This window comes from Tursiops truncatus, chromosome 14 (assembly GCF_011762595.2).
Source record: "Tursiops truncatus isolate mTurTru1 chromosome 14, mTurTru1.mat.Y, whole genome shotgun sequence".
NCBI classification, from domain to species: Eukaryota; Metazoa; Chordata; class Mammalia; order Artiodactyla; family Delphinidae; genus Tursiops; species Tursiops truncatus.
In genome coordinates this window covers 75,989,829-76,002,314 of record NC_047047.1, presented here as the reverse complement: position 1 = coordinate 76,002,314, position 12,486 = coordinate 75,989,829, and the positions used below count along the sequence as shown (strand labels likewise).

Sequence of the window (12,486 nt, the reverse complement as noted above, 5' to 3'; positions counted from 1 at the left end):
TTTTGCTGCACAACAGACCTGTAAGTAGATATTGTTATCTCTATTTCATAGATGAGGAAACTAAGTCTAGAAAGATTAAGTAATTTTCATAAGACAAGTTTCCTCAACATTCAATACTTTTGACACTCTGGGTCAGATTTTCTTTTTTTTTTGTAAACATCTTTACTGGAGTATAATTGCTTTACAATGGTGTGTTAGTTTCTGCTTCATAACAGAGCGAATCAGTTATACATATACATATGTCCCCATATCTCCTTCCTCTTGCGTCTCCCTCCCATCCTCCCTATCCCACCCCTCTAGGTGGTCACAAAGCACAGAGCTGATCTCCCTGTGCTGTGCGGCTGCTTCCCACTAGCTATCTACCTTACGTTTGGTAGTGTATATATATCCATGCCACTCTCTCGCTTTGTCACAGCTTACCCTTCCCCCTCCCCGTATCCTCAAGTCCATTCTCTAGTAGGTCTGTGTCTTTATTCTCGTCATACAGAGTGAAGTAAGTCAGAAAGAAAAAAACAAATACTGTATGCTAACACATGTATATGGAATCTAAAAAATAATAAAAAAATAAAATTAAAAAACTGTCATGAAGAACCTAGGGGCAAGGCGGGAATAAAGACACAGACCTACTGGGTCAGATTTTTTTTAATGGGAATGCGGGGAGGCTGTCCTGAGCACTGTAGGATGTTTCACCCACTAGATGCCAGTAGCACCCCTAGCGTCATAAGAATCAAACCCTCTGCTGGATGTCCCCTGACAGGCAAAAATCACCCCCATTTAAGAACCACTAGCAGAAAGTCAAAATTGCAATGAGCAACATAATTGCAATTTGAATGAAGAAAGGACTGACTCCACACTTCATTTGAAGCACAGAAGTGTCCCTTTAACTGTCACAGATTAACCCAGCCATCTGTTTTAAGGGAATCAAAGCATTATAGAAATCAGATGGTTAAAAACAAATCTGTTCTTAAGATTATGTTTGAGTAAATGCAATGGTAGGGACACAGAGTTAGTAGTAAGAATACTGATGTAAGACACAGACATCCCAGCACACTCCTGACAATACAGGAAATGAGTGGGGTGTTCAGACTAGACAAGAATTACTTCCTAGGAACCCATAGTAATTGGTTCTTATCACCTTGGTAATCAAAAAAAAAAAAGGAGTTGATATCAGAACCTTTATTAGTCTTTATATATGCACATATGTACAAAATGAGTTATTACTAAAGTAAGTAAGTGGTACTAATATCTTCTTTCTCCTTCCTAGGCAAGGAAAGAGAAGTCGATATTATGTTTCTAAGATCCTAAGGGATCCTTACCTCCTCACTTCCAGCAGAAAGCAAACAGTTTTGTGTTTCAATAGTCCCTTTTAGGGAGTGTGTTAAGTGGGTCTAGAGTAAAGGGAGAGAGAGGCTTCTGGTGGCACTGAAAAGAGGAAGCCAGACCAAGGAGAAAAATGGGAATATCTGATTTTCCCAAATGCAAGACAGCCTTGCCTGCTTAGAAGAGACACTAGGAATGCGGAGATCGCAACAAGACACACGGCAGCCTTGAGAACAAGGGCGTGGGTCTCTGGAAGAGTTAGCAGTGTAAGCTTGACTGAAATCAGACTTCCTGCCAGCCAAAGTGGGCAGCAGTGAGGACGGTTTAGTCTGATTCAAAAAAAACTAATTAATGTGATAATTTTCATATTCTAGAATTGGTGGACAAATATTCATACTTAACTATATACATGTAAACTGTAAATAGTGTTAATTCCAGGTTGACATTCTAAACTAATCAACTGGTCACCTTTATAAGGTCTGAGTTTAAAAGCTTCTTTAGTTATAGTTAAATACCTGGTCTAGTGGTCTGTACAGTCTATCTAATCATAACAAGCAAGCCTTGGACCTATGGGGCAGAGGCAGGAAGGCGACCTCTTTTCTGAATGCTACTCTAGCCATGCTAATGTGTTTATCATAATTGGTATGTATATTCTTTAATTCAATTTAATTCAGAAAGTGTAATCATTCCCTCAACAAATACAAAAGAGTACCTGCTGTGTACCAGGCATGGTGCTAGAAGCTGGGATTCTATATTGAGAAAAGCAGATAATCACGGTTCTTACGGATCTTAAACTTCTAGGTGGACTGGTGGACACCACTAAAATAATCACACAAATAAATATAAAATTATAGTTTCAGGAAGGAGGCATACAGGCTAACATGAGAATTAAAATAGGAAGGTTTTCCTTGTTCAGAAGTCAGGGAACATTTGTCCAAGATGTGAGTGAGAACTGAAGAGATGGGTAGGAATTAAATAAGCGAAGAAGGGAGGAGAGGGGCGCCAAGTTCCAAGCAAAAGAGCGAGCCTGTGCAATCTCTGCTGAGAGGGAAGAAAATGGTGGGAGTGCAAAACGAAGGCCGGAGAAGCAAATAAAGATGAGAATACACGTTGAAGACCATGTTACAGACTTCAGTCTCTACAAAAAATAGGACACCACTGAAGCAGTTTAAACTGAGGATTAGATGAGAGGGTGGAGGTGGGAAGTGACATGATCAAACTGACACCACAAAACTGTAGCATAAGCTATAAAGGTCAATGTCATGGTCCTAGGATTCAAGAGGAGAGCTGATAAGGGAGAGAAAGACGCACTTTAAAAGTCAAAAGAAATTAAGCAAGGAGAAACAAACTGCTATAATGAGTCCATTATGTGCCCTAAGAAATCTTATATGGAACTGAAAGATAGGAAATGCTCAGAAGAGAGAAGGTACACTGGAAAAATGACCTAACCAGTTGTACCAAAACTGTTACAGTTCTTCTCATATGGTCCTCCTCTGGCTAGAACTACCTGTGATATTTCAGGATGTGAACATTTTTCTCATTTTTTTGTTGTGTTAGAATTTTCATAGAAGTAATTCATGTTCATTAGGAAAGTACAAGTGTGAAAATGTAGATAATAATCGTCCATAATCTCACCAGAATTTATAATGACATTATTGCTGTCTGACTCACCATTCTCTAAGGGAAACTAAGCCCAGCCCAGTGGCCAGGGTAGGTCACTGGTTCTGTGAAGTACAAAGTACTTGAGGGAACAGAAGACACTTATATTACTGGATAAGTCAAGCCACAGCCAGTAGAGAAGAGGCCAAAATCCAAATTCTGGAAAAAGCACATATGGACACCAAGTCTAGAGGTGTCAGAGATAAGATTGAAGTTAGCAGTACAATATGGAAGCCATTGGAGTCAGAACTGTCCTTGAACACCAGCTGGTATTTGAAGCTTATTATTACAGGCAGGCAGGTTTTTGGTGCATGGGAAAATCCACCTAGTGCTAACATCTAGCCAGGTTTCAAACTGGCCTTTTTAAAACCAGTATCAGAACTATTGATACTTAAGATATTTGTCAAGTGACACCATAAAACTCCTAGAAGAGAGCATAGGCAAAACACTCTCTGACGTAAATTGTACCAATGTTTTCTTAGGTCAGTCTCCCAAGGCAGTAGAAATAAAAACAAAAATAAACAAATGGGACCTAATCAAACTTACAAGATTTGCACTGCAAAGAAAACCATAAAAAAAATAAAATGAAAAGACAATCTACAGAATGGGAGAAAATATTTGAAAATGTTGTGACCCACAAGGGCTAGATAATCTCCAAAATACACAAACTCAACAACAACAACAACAACAAAAAACCCAATCAAAAAATGGTCAGAAGAACTTATAGACATTTCTCCAAAGCAGACATACAGGTGGCCAGTAGGCACATGAAAAGATGCTCAACATCACTAATCATTAGAGAAATGCAAATCAAAACTACAGTGAGGTACCACCTCACACCAGTCAGAATGGCCATCATGAAAAAGTCAACAAATAACAAATGCCGGAGAGGGTGTGGAGAAAAGGGAACGCTCCTACACTGTTGGTGGGAATGTAAGTTGGTAAAGTCACTATGGAAAACAGTATGGAGGTTCCTCAGAAGACTAAACATAGAATTACCATATGATCCAGCAATCCCACTCCTGGAAATATATTCAGACAAAACTATAATTCAAAAAGATACATGCAGCCTTATGTTCATAGCAGCACTGTTCACAATAGCCAAAACATGGAAACAACCTAAATGTCCATCAACAAATGAATGGATAAAGATGATGTGGTGTATATATATATATATATATATACACACACACACACACACACACACACACACACACATACAGTGGAATACTACTCAGCCATAAAAAAGAACTAAATAACACCATTTGCAGCAACATGGATGCAACTAGAGATTATCATACTAAGTGAAGCAAGTCAGAAAGACAAATACCATATGATATCATTTATATGTGGAATCTAAAATATGGCACAAATTAACCTATCTACAAAGCATAAACTGACTCATAGACATAGAGAACAGACTTGTGGTTGCCAGGGGGAGGGGGAGAGGGAGAGGGATGTACTGGGAGTTTGGAGTTGGTAGATGTAAACTGTTACATTTAGAATGAATAAACAACAAGGTCCTAATGTATAGCACAGGGAACTATATATTCAATATCCTGTGTTAAACCATAATGGAAAAAAATATTAAAAAAGAATGTCTCTATGTGTATAACTGAGTCACTGTGCTGCACAGCAGAGATGGGCACAACATTGTAAATCAACTATACTTCAATTTAAGAAAAAGAAAAAAAGATATTTGTCAAAAACACACATAAATACACACACACACACACAAATTCCTGGTATCTTCTCCAAACCTAATGAGTAAGTATCTCTGAAGTTAAGATTCAGAATTATACATTTTCAACAAGTTTAGATAATTCTTTTGTGTACTCAAGTGCCAATATCAGGGGTCTAGGCTATGACTACCATGAAGCCTGCTGCTAAAAGAAAGCCCATGAGTATTAAGAGCTAGTGACTATTCGAGTAACATTGACCTACTCTGACTAGTAAAAGAAGTTCTTTTTCTCAGTAATTAGAAAAAAGCAGTTAAGGTCCAGAAGCCCTGGTCCCTGCCTTCACTATAGCCTTCCCAAAGCCCAAAGTCTAATACTGTAGTTCATCAATTGCATGAAATATTTTGGATCAGTAATCTTTTACAAATGAATTCAATTATAAGCTACCAAAAGCTGAATGGAATAAGACCTACCTTCATTTAAAATATCATTTTTCCTTATTACATTATAATATTCCCTAAACCAACATAAAACCAAAAGAAGACTCACTTTACTTTCTTTTCTTAAATTTTCACCAAAGTATTAGGAGATAGATCAAAACTTTCTATATCAGTGTTTTATAGCTTCTCAGGCTTATAAAGTGCTTAGCTGATATTGGAAGAGCAGAAACCATCAAGTGTCACTTTTTGTTGTGGATAAACACATAGAAGAGGACAGACTCTGTGTGAGAATAATAGAACAAGACCAAGAAATCACAGAAGATAAAAAGCTGAATAAGCTTTTATTGAATAATAATAAAAGCTGAATCAACAAAATATCAATTGTTTCTTAAAGCAAGCACAACTGATATTCATAAGTTAAATATAGGATTTAAGAATTATAAAATAATCTTCCCATGATATCCAGGATCAGTCAGATTCCCAAACACTGGATCTAATTCTGAAGTCCCCAAATCCAAGAAATATGTGACATATTTATAAAGCATTCAGAACTAAAACCTGAATATAGGCTTGAAAATATCTACTTTAAATCACCTTAGCTGGTGAAAAATAAATAAGTAAACCTATTTCATGTATAGCCAGGTAGAAATGTTTTGTTAAAGCAAAAATCTGTAAAGGGTGATGTTTATTTGGTTTGTCCTCTCTAAACATTAGAAACAACAAACATAATAAGTAACTAAACACAATAATCTTTAAGATAGCAATAAGTCTTTGGACAAGAATAAAACTGGAGAGGAATGGAGAAATGTCTACAGGGGGTAAAATTCTTTGCCCAGATGAACTATCATTCAAGTATGAGGACAAAATAAAGACGCTTTTCAACATGCAAGAACTCAGAAAGTTTTCTACCTGCATTGGTTAAGATTATTTCAGGTGTAAATGAAATAAATCTAATTCAAATAAGTTTAAACAGAAGAGGGACTCTATTTGCAACTAAGACCCACTGCAGTGTAAATAAATAAATATATATATATATATATATATTTTTTTTTTAAAGGGACTTCCCTGGTAGTCCAGTGGTAAAGAATCAGCCTTACAATGCAGGGGACGTGGGTTCGATCCCTGGTCAGGGAACTAAGATCCCACATGCCGGGGGCCAACTAAGCCTGCACGCCACAACTACTGAGCTCAGGCACCTCAGCTAGAGACCCTGAGTACCACAAACTACAGAGCCCATGCGTCCTGGAGCCTGCGCACCACAACTGAAGAGAAAACCCACGTGCCGCAACGAATGATCTCGCATGCCACAACTAAGACCCAATGCAGCCAAAAATAAATAATAAATAAGTCTTAAAAAAAGAAGAGGGACTCTATTGGCTCAAACAACTGGGAAGAAAGGGGGTCATGCAGGTCTGACTGTGCCCAGAGTCTCAACTATTATCATCAACTCTTCCTCTCTCTCTCTTTTTCTCCTCGATCTGTTTGTTTGTTTTTCAGTCTGTGGCATCATTCTCTCTCCTACTGAATATATTCCTCCTCCAAATTGTGGGAAAAGAAGAAAACATGGTTGGAACTAGTCTGATTTTATATCATCCCACTAGTAAAAACAAATCAAAACTGCATCAGTATATATAAATCCCCTGGAAAGACTGATCAGACTTGAGCCACCGCTTTTAAAAACTCCCTGTGCTCCAGGTGATCTTGTACTATGATGGGCTACACATCGATCAGATACCCATGTCGGTGGTCACAGACATAGAGTATAGTGACTTACAGCGCCACAAGGGTCACATCAAATGGCTACTGCTAGAGGAGCAAATTTCTAAAGAAAAGCATGTTATTGCCATAAGAAGGTAGGAGACATAGTAGGCAGCTAAAACAGCAGTAATGCACTATGCCACCTATTATCCTTTCTGAAAAAAAATTCTGGAAATCATAATTCTGCAAAACAAACAAACAAAAGGAAAAGAAGAATAAAAATTCACAGAAAGAAAAATGCATGAGCAAGCAGAGAAACAAGCAAAATGTATATTTCTATCCAAATAATTGTTGATAATATGCTTATGAAGTAAAATACAGTTAAGATATACATGTATATTATTATGTAATCATGTATTTTATATATATTACATATATAATTGTTAAGAAAGGAGTTATAAAAACATAATAGGCATTTAAAAAACTGAAAAACTGCAGATGATTCAAGATCATTGTGTAGGGGGAAGGAAGTGCTCAAGAGCAAAGAAAAGGTATCCTAAAAATCTCATCTTATTTAAATGGATAAAAGGGAGAAAGTTTTATATGTATTGTTCAGTTATCTATGTTAATAGGAAAACATATGTTTAAATACATATATGTTGAAATTTTAAAAGTAGCACGAAAATAGTGGCTCTCAGATTTTTAAAGCACTAGAAGGAGAAAAACATGGGAAAAATTATCAAACCAGGACAAGCCACAAAGTGAGTTAAATATGGGCAAATAAGAAAGCATAATAAAAGAAAGAGACAAAAGAAGATGGCAGGAAAGAGAAAACATATAAGTAATTACAGTAAGTAGAAATGCATCACATTCCCACATTCTAAGAAGACTGTCACATGAGGTTTTAAAAAAAAGCAAAATGGAAAATTCAGTTTTATTTTATTTTTAATCAAAAAATATATTATTTTTAATATTTAAAATATTTTTAAATATTTTAAAGGAATGACACAAAGAGATTGAAAAGAATGGAAATATCAAGATATTCCTGTCAAATGATACCAAATTTAAATCAAGAATGGCATTGTTAATATCTAAGCAGAGGTAGGGCAAAAATCAATGTGACAAAAAGGGAAATTTTATATTGAGAAAATATAAAATACCTCAAAAGAATTTAAATTTTATTCACCAAACAACACAATAACAAATTATATAATGGAAAAAAGTTAGATCCAAGGAGATTCAACAAAAATTAAATCATGAAAACTTTTAACATACACCTCTCAGAAGCTGAAAGAAGTACACACACAAAAAAAGAATTGTAATTCTATAATGACAAGGCTAGACTTTTTCGACATTGAACTGTGTTCCTAACATCTAAAATATATACATTATTTTTAAATGTCTATGGCATATTTATAAAAATTAATCATGTACTAGGCCACGAAGAAAATCTCAATACACTACAAAATGTAGATATAGTATAGGCCACATGGTCTACCCATAAAGCAATAAATATAGAAAGCAACAAAACAGGAATGTCATTAACCTCTTGCCAAGCTTGGAGACTCAGTAACAACCTGCAACACTGCTGTGGGGATTCTCCCTTCTAGCCTTTCATAAAGAGTCCAGGGCCCTGACCCCTTATTCTTGATCATAATGGGGTGATCTGAAAGAAGGGGATGTGAATATGGGATAAATATTAGACAGAACAAGAAACTCTTGAGCATGGAGGGTCTCTCTCCTGCTGGGGAAGGGGAAGGTATGGATGCTCTTCACCTAAAGCTAACGGAAAGAATAGGTAGGGTACTGACACAAATTTCACTCAAGGAAAACTGGGAAGAATTGCAGGTCTTTCTGAGAATGCCCATTATTCTAAGCGTGTCATTTTTAGTGAGAAAGTGATAGTTAATTTATTTATAAATTCACTGTGTGGCTTAAAATACAAGACAGAATAGGAGCAGACATGAGGTGGAAGGCACAGTCTGGGATACATTCCATGAAGCTGTTGAGAGTGCTAAGCACAGGTAAACTGGCCTCAGTTTCTCCCCCATCCACTCTTCCTCCTCTGCATGCTCAGTTATCTCACAGTCTCCAATAACTCCAATCAATTTCCAGCCAGCATCAGTCTTTTTATTTCTGCTCCATGAATCTCTTCTCAAACGTGTCAGCCTCTTGCTGAACCTTCTCTACCTTACTGGACTGAGGGAAACTTGGCTCTCCCCTAAAAACGTTGCTTCCCCTGCAGCCTTCTCAAAAGGAGGCTGGTGTTTCTCCCATGGCACTTCTACCACTGATTCTGAAGTAGGGTAAATGTCCTTCATGTTTTCATTGCAGCTTTCAAGAATTTGCCCTACCTCCTTCCTAAAAATCCATAGCTTTGAAACCAGGTTATCAAATTCACCCTCTAAACCAACATTATTGCTGTCATCTGAAGTCCCTAGGTCATACCCCTCACTTCTGAACAATTTTAGCCTGGCTCACCATCACTCTCTAATACTACTCCTTTCATATTTGTGGTAATTTCAGTGTACATTTAAATAAATTCTCCTGGCACTCCAACCTGTTAGTTACTTGATTTTTTTCCTACAATAATAATCTTCTCGTACTACCTCAGTCACTTGTTCCCATTGCCAGATCCTAGACACAGCAATCTCTCCACAATCTCAGTTTCATACATCTTATTCTCTGCCACAATCTCCTATCTTGCAAGCTCATTTCCTATAGTCTTCCAAACCCAATAATCCTTTGATTCCACTGGGACTTCCAAGTCATTAATCCTACCACTCCTTCACGGTCCCTCATTCCTTTTGATGTCCTTACTCTTCTCCTCACCCGGTTTAGATTACATAGTTAATCCTGATAATTAATCCTTGTTATATTCCTTGCCCTTCTCTCACTGATGGGAATTTGCTTGGTGAAATTTATGCCACTGGTTATATCCAATCCTCTACCAACTCTAAGTCTGAACACATGAAGCTGAGCATGACTGGAGGAAAATGCAATTCCACACATGACTGCTCTTACTTTAAAATTCAACCATGAACCTCAAATGGGACCCTAATATTGCCAGACAAAAAACCCATAGATCTTGGTCTACTGATTCTCCTACTCTCCTAGACAACTATTTCAGATGTTCTTCTCTCTTTGGAAATCCTACGAACACCTCCTTTATAAACATCAATCTCAGCATATAATCAGTTTCCTATATTATGAAGGATTTGAAATAATCAAAAGAGAACATCCAGAGACTTTCACCATCACATCTACACATACCTGCCTTCTCACCTGTTAGCAGAAATAATAAACTTGTAAGCTCCTATCTAAAGCCAATCTCCCACAAGTTCACTAGATAACCATCTCTTTTTGCCTACTCGTAGACAAGTTTCTAGCAATTCTTCCCTTTCTCTCCTACATCAATTTTATGCTCTTTATTCTCCATCAGCATACAAAGAAACTATCATTTCTCCCATGTTTAAAATAATCCTCTTTTCACTCTTCCCCTATAGCTACTACCCCCATTTCTCTGCTCCCCTTTCCAGCAAAACTCCTTTAAAAGCCGCTGGTATTCACTGTGGCCTATTTCTCTCCCACTCTTTCTTAAACTCATGCCAATCAAGCTTTGCCGCATTGCTGCACTGAAACCATTCCACTCAACATCATCAGTGATCTCCACATTGCTAAGCCATTGCTAAGCTCAACTGTCAATCTTTTTTTTTTTTTTTGCAGTACATTTTTTTTATTGGACTGTAGTTGCTTTACAATGGTGTGTTAGTTTCTGCTGTACAACAAAGTGAATCAGCTATATGTACACATATATCCCCTCTGTCTTTGACCTCCCTCCCACCCATCTAGGTCATCACAGAGCACTGAGCTGAGCTCCCTGTGCTATACAGCAGGTTCCCACTAGCTATCAATTGTACACATGGTAGTGTATATAGGTCGATCCTAATCTCCCAGTTCGTCCCATCCCCCCTTCCCCCACTGTGTCCACATGTCCATTTTCTTCATTAAGAAATGAGTGATACACTTTCTTCACTTGGCTTTCCATATATCACACTCCCTTGTTTTTTCTATTAGCTCACGCATTTCTCTCCTCTCCTTTGATATTTTCTCTTCTTTTTATTGATCTTTTAATATCAGAGTGTCCCAATGTTAAATCTTTAGTCCTCTCCTCTATCTACACTCATTCTCTTGGTTATCACATCCATTTCCACAGTTTTAAATACCTTCAATAAACGGTTGACTACCAGATTTAAATCTCTAAAACAGGTGTTGCTTCAAAACTCCGGACTAGCCTATCCTACCCTTAACATTTCCACTTAGATATCTAATAAACATCTCAGATTCAGTATGTCTAAAACCAACTCCTGATACCAACTACGTTATTCAGCTCAGGCTGCCATAATAAAAAACCACAGAGTGGGCTCAAACAGCAGGAATTTATTTCTCACAGTTCTGGAGAATGGAAGTTCCAGATAAGGGTGCCAGCAGGGTCAGTGTCTGGTGAGAGGTCTCTCCGTGGGTCGCAGATGGCCACCTTTTCTGCGTGTCCTCACATGGCCTTTTTCCTCAGTGTGTGCAGATCTTTATCTTGTTCTTTCCTCTCCACCATCTATTTCCAACAATCAGAGTGATCCTTTTAATCACAAGTCAGATCTTACTCTCTCATTTCATTCAAGTCTTTGTTTCAGTCTTAATTTTTCAATGACCCCTACCCAGACCACCCTACTTAATATTAAAACCTCCTCCTCCACATACATTGCCCCTCTCCCTCACCCCATTCTGCTTTTATTTAACATCTTTTTACATATTATATAATTCACTTAATTGTAACGTCTATTGTTTATGTCTGCCTTGATTAGCATTTAGGATCTATGAGAGCAGAAAATTCTGTCTATTTTGTTCACTGACATATTCTGAGTGCCTATAACAGTGCCTTATACATAGCAAGTACCCAATAAATATTTTGGATGAATTAGTAAGTTAATTCTATTCTTATATTAATGAATAATAATAAGTATTTGAGCAACTGTTCATGACAGTGCTTAGTTAAATATTAATTGTCATCATTTATTAAATGCCTACCATGTACCAGGCACTCTGTTGGACAGCTTACAAACTTTATAATTCTGATAAAAACCGTGAAAGTTAGGCCTTACTATCAACAATTTGGAGATGAAGAAACAGAGAATCTAAGAAATTATAATGAGTTGCAGCCAGATCTATCTGTCTTCAAAACCCCATGCTTCTTTCTGCTACAATATGCTGCTTCTGCTTTCAGTTTATTTGTTTCACACCCTTTTTGGAAATGCAGGGTATGATGTAACCAAAAGTCATAACGTTGCATTTATTTTCATCTCTTGCCCGACTCCTTTTCTACCGAAAAACCAAAACCCAATCTGCTGATTATGTCTCCATATGTCAGAGAAAGAGGTCCACGTTTCCCATAGTACTCAAGTCAGAGGGAAATATTTAAAGAACTAAGTATTAGATCAGAAAGAAGAACTTTCAACATAGACTGTTATACATCAGTGAAACTGAGAATTAGCACATAGTTATCAGGAGAAATACTTTTATTTCTCCATTTTGCTTCAGAATAGAAAGTTAAGGCAGGCATATTCTGTCAGAATTTCCAAAACTGAAAAGACTTTCATGGCTGAAGGTCAAGGAATGTGAAAAATTTTAAAACT

General features: G+C 37.2%; 1 protein-coding gene across 1 annotated transcript in view; it reads right to left on the bottom strand.

The window, feature by feature from the left end:
* Positions 1-8,101: 8,101 nt before the first annotated feature.
* Positions 8,102-12,486, bottom strand: part of RAD51AP2 (RAD51 associated protein 2) — a 30,169-nt gene continuing 25,784 nt past the window's right edge. Inside the window, exon 4 of the mRNA XM_004322644.4 lies at positions 8,102-11,408. The gene's annotated coding sequence lies outside the window, so the exon portion shown is untranslated. The remainder of the gene's footprint in view (positions 11,409-12,486) is intronic.